Here is a 12,026-nt window from a genome sequence, read left to right as displayed (position 1 = left end):
ACACTGGGGGAAAAAGAAAACCTTCCAAAGAAATGAATTGATTAAAACTTATCACTTAGGGGCTGGGGTGGTGGCACAGTGGTTAATTTCACGTACTCTGCTTCAGTGGCCCCAGGCTCATGGGTTCGAATCCCAGGTGCAGACCTACACACTGCTCATCAAGCCATGCTGTGGTGGTGTCCCACACATAAAATAGAGGAAGATTGGCACAGATGTTAGCGCAGCAATAATCTTCCTCATAAAAAAATACTTATCACTTAAAGACTCCGCTTTGAACATGTGTGCAAAAGCAAAACCCAGAAAAGATGGCATTTAAAGGATTGACTACAACAAAGAGGAGCAAAGAGCTCTTTTAAACGGACTGCTTGGCCTGCCTAATATATTTTCTCAAACAAGGAGAAAGCTCATTCAGGAGCCTCAAGCCCTTCACGCAGCACTATTCCTGCTCTTGGAGAGCCATGAGCCTCCTGCTAAAGCCAAAAGCATGGGGTTCACCTTCCAGAACTCACCTCAGAGAGAGAACATCCAGGAGACGGAGGAGGAAGGCACCGCACTGATGATTCCTCTTTCCAGTTATAATCCACCCCCTTCCCTTCTCTCAGCCATGCATCTTCTCGGAAGTCATCTCTGTGTGAAAGCTAAATTGAAATGTATGATATTATTACTATTTTAAGAGTTATTTTATTGCTGTTTTAAAGTCTTTGATATTCTCCCATCTAGTCTTTTTATTTTTATATATATTTAAATATATAGTAATGAGGACTTTGGAAAATATACCTGCACTTAGGTGAATTTTCAGTTCCCTGAGCTTTTTCCCATAGATTCCTCAACCATTAATTATCCTACTATAAGAGTTTTCAGAATTTGAACTCTGACAATTGAGGAGGAATTTCCATACTTTATATGTATTACTTTCTTAGGTCAGGGAGAGAGCCATGAAATACAATTAATGTTATAAATGATCTGTCTTACCTTCAAGATGGAAACTTCTTCACTCTATGACAGCATGGACCCTGGCAGTTACCCAGATTACGTTTAACCAAGGCTGATAAACAGTCATGATATCTTCATGTACTCAGTTCATGTTCTTGTCCTTGGCCCGCCACTCTCTCCATACAAGTATCATAGAGAAAGGGAGCTTTTTATTCTGAATGTGTTACCCAAGGATTAACAGAGACAGACTAGAATAGGGAAATGTTCTTGGCTGATTTTGTTTACTATACATTCTAGTCTGGTATTACTAGTCCAAGTAATGCTTAAACTATCACTTACGTGTACTAGACTCTGTCCCAAAACCCTTAAAAGATTCCCCATGGTCATATGAGTTTTTTTCTCAAGCCAGTGTAAAGCGGTTCCATCACACCAATAAACATTGTGGAAGCCTTGCAAGGCTCTCTAATTAATGATTAATACAGATTTCAGAAAAGCTGTGTGTGCTACCAAAAGATTCATATACATGGCAGTGAAAAGGCCACATGGGGAAAGCAGTGACTTATAGAATAAAAATTACACCTTTTGTTAGGATAGCACATTACAGTTTATGAGGAACTTTCACATACATTATTGCATTTGTCCTGAAAACAACCCATGAAGTGAGTAATAAATAGACCATTAGCATTTCTAGATTTTGACAGTTGTGACTAGATAGTCACAAGCAGCACTGAAGATACATCACATAGATTAATTTTCAATTTTGCTGAGATATATATTTGAATTGTTGGTGTTATGACAATATGACATGGCGAAGCTCTTAAAAACTGAGTGAATTTGGCCAATTACTCAACATCCACATCCTGATGCAACTTGTTGTCTACTTGATACCAAAATGGGCTATTCTGAATCTAAGGGTAACTTAAATTTTAATGATATGTGGATAGGTTGGAGGGTGGGAGGAAGAGATGTAAGGAAACTTTGGGGGAGAATGGATATGTTCATTATCTTGATTGCAGTGGTGATGATTTCACAGGTATATACGTATGTCAGAACCTACCAAGTTATATTCTATGTCAATGAAATATTAAAAATTTGCCCATTAAACATTTTACTGTTCCAATTTATTAACATTTGAGGGGTAAAGTGATGTGAAAGAACAGTATTTCCAAGTTTGGGAATTGTGAAGTCCCCATGAATCATCCTGCTCCAACGTCAAGGATCTGTTGTACTATCCCTTTTCGTAGATTGGGAGCTGAAGCTCCAAGAGGTTAGGATTTGCCTAAGAATGGACATTAAATAGTGAAGTCAGGGCTTGAAGCTACCACTGATTCCTAAGCCCTTAAGCCACTGAGCTTTACAACACCAAGCTGAACATCAGTCTGACAAGCTAAAAAGTCTTTTAGGAAGAACCAAACTGATTCAGGGCACGGAGTAGCCTGAGGTCAAACCGTTGAGTAATCAAAATTTGATCTTCAGGGCATGTAAAATCAGTCCACTCACACACCTCTTCCATTGCTTCCGCAATGCTCTTTCCCTGACCTCAAAAACCTCAGTGCAGCCAAGTGGCTTCCCCAAATTCTCTGTTGTGATGCCACTCCTTGATCCACCCATGGTACCCTGCAAAATGTCTACCATGTGTGGTATTCCATCCCTTCCTGATCTTTCTCTTTGCTTTCCAGAGCAATAACTAATTATCTGAGAAACTCGTCTTTCACGAAATTCTAAAAAGTGAAAATAAAGTTACCTGTTCTCCCAAAGATATTTACAATTTAGAAAGATTCATGGAGAGTGAGTACACTAGCTCAAGTACGTGGATTTTTTTTCCTTAATGATAGAAATTTTAGCCATTGGGTAAGTAATTTTGCCAGAGTTGGAGTTTTTTCTGTCATCAAATGATGACCACCTATTCCATTTATGGGTAGGGGACCCCAATCAATGCATGAATGTCAATCTCTTTCCAGTACTGGAAGGCAATCCTCTAAACCAAGTTAAACCTAACTCTGTCAAGTGGATGGTCCTCTCACTAGTGCTTATTTAAGAGTCAGATCAAACTGAAGATACAGTACTTGGTGCCTAGTTGGCACTCAATAAATTGAAGTGAATTGACAGGTAGATTCTTGGGGGAAAAAATAGTCAGGAAACTATGCCTTCCTTATGTCTCCTTCTCTCTAATTTGAGTTCTTGATAAATCCCAGCAGTGTAATGGATGCTTCAAGAATAGAATGTCCTTCTGACTTATCCCTTGTTTCATTGAGCTTTTGATGACACAGTGTGATGGGCAGGTCAAATCTGAGGTCACTAATACAGTCCCAATCCGTATATACTCTATGCTGTTGATTAGCTGACAGTCTCCATGCTTTTGATTTAAAACAGATAGAAAACAAAGATAAAAATCTCAACCTTATAGAGACTGGCTTGTATTTTTGCTCTGGAAGGAAGAAAAACAGATGATTTCCTAAACAGTACAGAGCGGAGTGTACAACCAGCCCCTCTACAGGTTGTGATTAGGCTGTCAGACTTGGGTGAAGGGTCTTGCAGTCCAGAAGTTTGTCTTCCCCAGATCTTTGTCCAAGCATGAGATTATAGGAACAGGGTAAAGGGACTAAAGAAATTGTTGCCCATAGCATCCATTTTCATTTTAACAAAATGGTTTAAAAAGTCTAGAAGACTAAGATGTGAGACATGTAATAATGCATTCAGCCCCAGAAATATGTAAAGGCTTTATATTACAGAAGTCTGCTAAAAATGATTTCACTAAATCCCAAAAGCCAATGGAACTTGAGAATCACTCTTATTTTCTCTAGAGAGAATTAGAATGGGTTTTTCTGATAATATCCCATTCTCTGATATCATTTTATGTCTTATATTCATAGTCAAGCCCTCTGGAAATCATAATGGAGAGGTTCTGCTTTATCAGGTTTACCACCAAGAGAGGCAGACAGTGAGCAAACATCCTATCCCCATCATGCTGTCAGCAGCACTTTTCACCCTGACTCTCTTTTCTCTCTAAATTTTCTCTCTCTTATTTAGAGGCTATAGAGGTTCGAAACTTGGAAATAATGTTTAATATGACAGACCTACAGGTGGAACATTTGGAGAGTTTTTCATTTCACACTGTGATCAGTTAGGGAGCTGTTCATCTATTTCCATAATCCACCAGGCCACAGCCAAGGTGCTCACTTCTGCAGAATGACATCTTTCCAGGTCTCCAGATTCTAATATGGCTGTGTGCCATTCTCTCTCTCTCTCTTTCTCTCTCTGTCTCAGAGCTAGTTAAGCATTTGCTAGAAGTGTTATAAAGGAGGTGAATTACCTGCCCATTTTAATCATTAATGCCCAGTTCTAGCTCATCTTTTGAATAACTACCTCCTTCTTTCTCCTTTGCCAGTGAAGACCAGCCTCCTGACCAGCATTTGACTCCTTTCAAACAAGTAGACGGCAAATTTCATACCGTAAAAAAAAGAAGGAAACAGTCACTTAATGTCCTTAGAGTTTCTGGCTTTGCAGCCTATGGAATCCCATCCTTGTGTAGAATCCATTCATTTACCCGTTTTCCTGGAAAATTATTCCAAATTTTCCTTTATCTACTGAAACCAAAACAACTCCTCCACTATCAGCACTCTCAGCTGATGACATTACTTCTTACTGCACTTAGAAGTGAACTTCCAAAGACTTCTACAGCATATCTCCCACCTTCCCACCTGTTAATGGATCAACTTCTGTTCCAGTCTAAAACCATGCCCTCCACATGAGTACCAGATCCCATCCCCCATCTGCTCCCTGACTTCAGTCCTGAATTCTCCTTTCTCTTCTATGTCATCCATTTTTCACTCTCTACTGGATCATTCCTATTAGCACACTAACATGCAAGTCCTTCTCTCATCTTAGAGAAAGAAAGAAGTAAAACTTTCTCTTGACTCTGCTTCCCCCACCAACTTAGATCTGATTCCTTTTCTCCCTTTGGTAGCAAGTCTCCTTGAAAGAGTTATCTATACTCTCCATCTCTCATTCCTCCATTCCCATTATCTCTTAAACCCACTCCAGTCAGCCTCCACCGCCCCCCACTCCACCAAAATTGCTCTTAACAAAGTCACCAGTGACATCCACATTTTTCACCCAGTTCTCAGCCCTCTTCTTACTTGACTGATTGACAGAATTTCATACAGTTTCTCACTGCTTCGTTCTTAAACCACTCTCTTCGCTTGGCTTTCAGGAACCACACTCTGTATTTTCTTCTAATTCACAGTGACTTCTCTGTGTCCTTTGCTGGATTTTGCTCTTCTATAGGAGCCCTTAATGTGATAATACCCCAGGGTTCAGTCCTTGACCTTCTTCTCTCTAGCTACCTTTATTCTCTTGATGATCTCACTGAATCTCATGGCGTTAAATATTATCCGCATTCTGATCACTCTCAAGTGGTGTATATTTTAAGACCAGAACTCCCCTGTAAACATCAAATTCATATATCCAATTGCCTACTCAGCATGTCCACTTTATGGTCTGTATTCATATCAAACTCAATGTGGCCAAAACTGACCTTGATCTTCTCTACACCCCACTGTCTGTTGCACCAATAGCCCTTCTCATCTTTGTCAACTGCAGTTTCATCCTACCAATTGCTCAGGCCAAAAACTCCGAAGTTATCTTTGACTTCACACTTTCTCTCATTCCATACATCCAATCTGTGAGCAAATCCTTTGGTTCTTGCATTAAAATATATCCAGAATTAGCTACTTCTTACCACCTCTATTCTTATCACCAAGGGAACAAATAATCATTTCTTGATTAGAGCATTGTAATAGCCTGCTAACAGGATCCCCTGCTTCCATGCTTGCCTCTTAACAGGATACTTGCACTCCAAAATCCAGAGCATCCTTAGAAGGTAACTCAGGTCATGTCACTTCGCTGCTAAAACTCTGGGATGACTCTTGTTTCTTTGGCGTAAAAGCAATAATCCTTGCAACAGCATGCAGACTACATCCTGACTTGATCCCTATGACTGCGTCCCCTAATTCTCTCCCTCTTCCTCATTCTGCTCCAGCCATCCTAACCATCCTCAGAAATCCTAACCAATCCTCAAACATGCCAGGCCTTGGGCTCCAGGCTTTAAGTTCCATCTGCCTAAATGCTCTTCTTCCAGCTTCTTCTTAGCTAAATCCCTTTCCTCCTTTATGGTTTTGTGTAAATCTCACCTTCAATGAGGCTCACCCTGATCACATTATGTAAAACTACAAGCTGCTTCCCCATTCCAGCAACACTCTTAATCTCTTAATTCAACTCTACTTTCTTCTCCATAGCCCTTCTAACAAACTTTATACTTTACTTATTATGCTTCTTAGTTAGTGTCCACCTCCCACAGCTAGAATGTAAGTTTCATGAGAGCAGGTCTTGTCCTTTTTTTCACTGATGAATTTCAAATGTCAAGAACAGTGCCTGGCACATAGCAGATACTCAATGAATAATTGGTGAATGAATGAATGTAGGTGAATGCACTTAGTGAAAAACAAATTTTGCTATAATATCATTATGTGGGTCATATGATCTTGTAACACTGTCCATAGCAGCCAACTAGTGATGGCTGTGATGGCTGCTGTCCCAAATATAACTAAACATAAGGAAGACCAGTGACTTTGGAGGGAGGCTGTCAGAAAATTCTGCCTACTAGAACATGTCTATGCTGGAGAGTGTCCAATCCAGCTGGCACAGATGCCTATGGATTGCAACTCAGAATACAAATCTTAGAGACAACAAAGATGTGTAGAAGCAAATAAGAAATATGCTCAGAGAAGGCAGTTAGTGGAAATCTCAGGTAAATAGAAGCCGTAAGGCAATTAGTCAATAATAGATTCAGACAAAGGAAAAGAGAAGACAAGCCCTAAGAATGGTAGTCTGGGACTTTTGCCTTACACTGGAATCACTGTGGTATCCTGAGTAAGTTTCCAGTTCTCCACAGAACCTGATGTTGACATTGGTAGGACTCTTTGCTTATTTCTCCATCCTTATAATAAATCCCCATCAACTTGGGCAACCTGAATATGTCTTCGTTTCTTACAACCTAAAAGAGCTAATTGATACACAAAAGCATCAAGTCCTTGTTGACCTCCTTATACCTACTAGCTCTGTATTAAATGCTGAGGGAACCTCAACTCAACACCAAGAAGTAGGGTAATGGGGAGAATGAATGTGAGCTCTGGAGCCAGGCTGGCTGGGTTTGAATCCCAGCTTGGCCGCTATCCAATTGCATGAGCTTAGACAAGTTACTTAATCCCTCTATGCCTTGGTTTCTTTATTTATGAAAATGGAACTATATTAGGATGTTCCTTTAAATTTATTGTGAGGATTAAAATTAGAGGTTACATGTAACATGCTTAGAACAGTGTCTGGAACACAGTGGGTGCTCAATAAGTGTTAGTTACTATTATCTAGAGCAATGATACCCAATAGAGACAAAATGAGAGCTACATATATAAAAGTTTTAATAGTCTTTTTTAAAAATAGTAAAAGGTGAAGTTAATTTTAATGATATTTTTATTTACCTGAATATCCAAAATTTTATTTCAACACACAATCTATATAAAAATCATTAACAATGTATTTTATATTATTGGTTTTGTACTAAGTCATCAAAATCCAGTGAATATTTTACACTTATAGTACATCTCAATCCAAACTAAACGTATTATTAGTACTCAAGGGCCACACGTAACTAGTGGTTTCAACAGGGGAAACCCATGGGGAAGTGTCCTTTTTTTGTCTTACTAGAATCCAGATTCTCTGTTATGATGGCTTGTTACAATAGATGCCATTTTCTTTAAAGCTAAAGTGGAGATCCAAACATTCAGCCCACCATCAGCATCAGAACCAGAAAATTAATGGGGAACTTGAGTTTATAAAATCCTACACCTAATTTCTCCAAGTGGACCAGGTTAATCCATCCTTTTCTAAGACATCATCTCTTTTCTCTTTCAGTGGGCACATTTCTGCTGGCAATCTGCCATTATTCATTCTTCCCAAACACTTCTTTCCTTTCATTTGATTCATGTTCTAATTCGTATATTGATTTGTACTTTCGGTCTCTTTCTCTTGCTTTTCTCATCATCATCATTTTCTTGAAATGAGACATGGAATCAGCTAACAGCTGGGTAAAGAAGGGGTCAGGAAAGAGAGCTAAAAGAATGATTCTCTGTGGTACGAAAGTCAGGAGCTAGGTGAAATAACAGCAGCGGGAGTATTGCAGTTGACGCAAGGGTGGTAGAGGGTGAGAAGAGGGATGTAAAATCCCTCAATTTCTCTCCATCTTCACTGCACTCCTTCATCAGGTCACCACCCTTCTACACTGGACTATGGCAATCACTTCCTGCCTAGAATGTTAGAAACACTAGTACTAAATTTCCATCTCTTTTTTTTAGCTCAGTATCTCCAGTGACTAGAATTATACTGGAACATAGTAAGAACTTGTTAAATAATTAAAGAAGGAAGGGAAGAAGGAAAGGAGGAAGGAAGGAAGGAAGGAAGGAAGGAAGAAAGAAGGAAGGAAGAACAGGAGGGAGGGAGGGAAGGTGGGAGGGAAGAAAGTTTCCTCCTTGGCTTTCCTTTAACTCATTCTTCATTTCCTTTTTGTTAATGCTCAAACTCAGTACTACAGCTGGAAAGACCATGCTTGATCTTGTCCCCTACTTATATCTTCCACCTGATTTGACTCACTCTTGTCCTTTCATTACATTCTAAGCAAACTGCCTCTTTTTAATTCCTTGAACTAACCGAAGCTATCATTGACTTAGAACCATTATTCTGTCATTTTCTCTGTTTGGAATGTATTTTAATGACTGTCTCCCTATCCTTGAAGTTGGATTTTAAATATTACTGATTAAAACAGGTCTTCTCTGATCCCTACCCCATCGTTCTTTATGACAGCTAGCTGTTTGCTCCCTTCTGTTGGATGTTCTCATTTTATAATTATGTATTTGTGGATTCTTTTACCTACTTATTAGCCTACATACCTCCATTTCCCACCCACCCAATAGTGAGTTCCATGGAGGGCAGGCACCATGTCTATATCATTCACCTCTGTACACCCAACACCCAGTATAGTGCCTGGTACATATTAAATTCTCAACCCATAAGAACTGAATATCTGAAACAGTTCCCTGACATACAAATTGCTTCTCTGGACTACTTTACTTTATCATTTCCTTTAACTTTCAACATGAGCCATTCTGAAAATGGGGGACATTTTCAGGTCCCATAAAGTGATAGTGCCTGGATATCCTATTTTCCCGGGAGGAGCAACCTGTTGGAATACCTTTGGCAAGAGTGATGGTTCATAGTCTGACTCTGGTGTGATGTTTCATTAGCTGTGGAGAAAATTTCCAGTGGCATAATTCAACCCCCAAAACAGAGCACCTGGAAGACCAACAGACATTGTTCTGAGAGAATTGTGTCAGGATAACAAGGAAACTGCTTAAGTGAGAAAACACTAAATCGTAGAATAAGACACCATCTGGGTATCTAACAGAAAAGTAATAAATTTAAGGTATAATACCACCCTTTTGTTCAGTCACTAAATATTTTGTCTCTTAGGAGCATAAAACAACAATAACAATAGCTCATTTTTCAAGAACATTTACAATGTGCCAGTCATTCTGCTAAATTCTTTACATCCATAATCTTATTTAATGCTCATAACAACCCTCTAAAGTTGGGATTATAATTATATGCATTTTACAGACAAAGAAAAATGATGCTTAGACTGGTTTGATAACTTGCCCATGAATATTCAGCCTTTAAGTTGCAAGGCTAATGTTTGAATACCAGTCTGCTGGTTCCAGTGTTGAGGTTCTGTGCCTTCAGTTTAGCATCCTGGAGTCTGTAATGATAGATGTAAGATGGCAGCTTGAATACAGATGGTGAGAATGTCTCCTTCAGTCACAGGACTCGTGCTGATCTTGACAGCAGTGATATAACTGCTTGGGTGGTACACGACGGATGTTCAGAGCATGTGGTGGTCCCTCCCTAGAATGGGACAGATTTTCTACCAGAGAGCATCAGGATTGAGAGCCACAGGAGTGTGAGAGGCTAGAGAAGCACAGTTGAACAGCTCATAGTGGGACTTCTGATCAAAAGGGCTAAGCTGTTGTTTGGGAAGATGTCAGTCTAGAAATTCTGACCTCGTGTTCTCCTCCTCAGACGCTGTAGTACTTTTCAGCACGCCCTCTTTCTGTTCATCTGTTCAAGCCCAGTAATACCTCTAAAGAGGGCCTCCTGGACTGCTGAGATGCTACCAAAGATCATAAATCAGTTCTACTACAGCAAAGCATCAGAGAATTGTTAAAATTGTCCAAGCATGGAAGCAAGACAGTCTGGCTTCTGGTCTGAATTATTCTTTTAATCTTGTTTTTCTCTACTTTTTGCCATGATGATGATGATCAAAGTAACATTTTCTCATTGTGTATAATTAAATAAAACAGAAGAATAAAATTGAAAGTAATCTCCCTACGTTTATATACAATCCAACTTTTCAAAAGCAGCTATGGTAACAGATTGAAGACTATCCTCTTTAGAACCATCGTTTCTGCCCCTAACACTCTTGAGAGGGTAGCTTTAATTCTCCTTTTCTCAACTGGAGGCACAGAGTCCTCAAGAAGAAATGCAATTCTCTAAAGAGGCCTCAGTACAGCAGAGAGGGGAGAGACTCCACATCTTCATCTCAGGGTTGCCCTGAACAGCTCAGACCCAACACAGCTGTGACATACAGATCAAGTTTTATTTATATATCTTCACATGGCTCCAAGTTTAGAGGTGTATAAAAAGGTAAACATTGAGAAGTTTCACTTCAACTCCAGACGTCATGCACGTTACTCCTACTAGTAATAACTACTTTGATTAGTTTTTAATGTCTTTTGCCAGTATTTATTTATGTAATTATAGGCAAATATGAATATATATTCTTATTTTTTCTGCTCCATGCCTATTTTGAATTAAAGCACTATTCACAGAAACCATTGCTGACTCTTGAAATGGCACAGATATCACCTGGACCAAACAAGTTTTCAAATTGTCTCTATTCTCTCTTGTTCTCTTATCTCGGGATGCTGAACAATTTTGTGAACATAAAGTAACACATTTTCTGAAAAGTAATAAAGTGACAAATACTCCAAACCTATCATTCTTACTCAAATCATTATCACTGTTTTATAGTTTAGACTTGAGTGAGAGAAGCAAAAGCATGTATCTGCTTGGACCTTTGTCACTCCTCCCCACAACACCCAAGTTGCAAATAACAGAGAAAATCACCAAAACTTGGGGAAAAAATGTATTTCCTTAGGGACCAGCCCAGTGGCACAGCAGTTAAGTTCACACGTTCTGCTTTGGCGGCCCGTTCGCTGGTTCAGATCCTGGGTGCAGACCTCTGCACTGCTTGTCAAGTCATGCTGTGGCAGGCATCCCACATATAAAGTAGAGGAAGATGGACATGGATGTTAGCTCAGGGCCAGTCTTCCTCAGCAAAAAGAGGTGGATTGGCAGCAGATGTTAGCTCAAGGCTAATCTTCCCCTCCTAAATAAATAAATAAATAAATAATGTATTTCCCTATTTTAAAAACCCCTTTTATTAGGAGGTAGAGGAATCTGAACAATACATTTATGCAAGTTAAAATGAAGATGAGAGAGTTGCGGTACCCATTCTCCGTCTCTCTATGATATAATTTAATATAATTCGCCCCACTATGATGAATTTGTGGAAGAGAGGTACTTAGTACTAGTGTTGTCTCAAAACCCAATGTCTAGAGAGAATATAACTTTTTACTGCATTTCCAGTATCCACAATACTAGGCTAGTTACAGTCCAATGACTCAGAGGGGATAAATGGCAGAACTTATGAATAATCTACTCTATACAGCATAGCTTCTGTAACTTATAAGTAGCCAAAAAAAAATCAAGAAATGATATGGATCTATTACTATTACTCTCTTTAGGGCCATATTTCTAAAAACTGTCAGTTAGTAGAAACTAGAAATTTCCAGATACACCTGTTTGGAATATAATGCTTTTCTTCACAAATATTAATATCACCCTACAAGTCCAGGGTAAGCATT

General features: G+C 39.2%; 1 protein-coding gene across 1 annotated transcript in view; it reads right to left on the bottom strand.

Moving 5' to 3' along the window:
* The window catches only part of FUT10 (fucosyltransferase 10), a 164,206-nt gene that overhangs the window by 15,834 nt on the left and 136,346 nt on the right, over positions 1-12,026 (bottom strand). Inside the window, exon 6 of the transcript XR_006886663.1 lies at positions 510-638. The gene's annotated coding sequence lies outside the window, so the exon portion shown is untranslated. The remainder of the gene's footprint in view (positions 1-509; positions 639-12,026) is intronic.

Source organism: Equus quagga, chromosome 22 (genome assembly GCF_021613505.1).
Source record: "Equus quagga isolate Etosha38 chromosome 22, UCLA_HA_Equagga_1.0, whole genome shotgun sequence".
NCBI lineage: Eukaryota > Metazoa > Chordata > Mammalia > Perissodactyla > Equidae > Equus > Equus quagga.
This window is presented reverse-complemented; position numbering and strand designations above follow the sequence as displayed.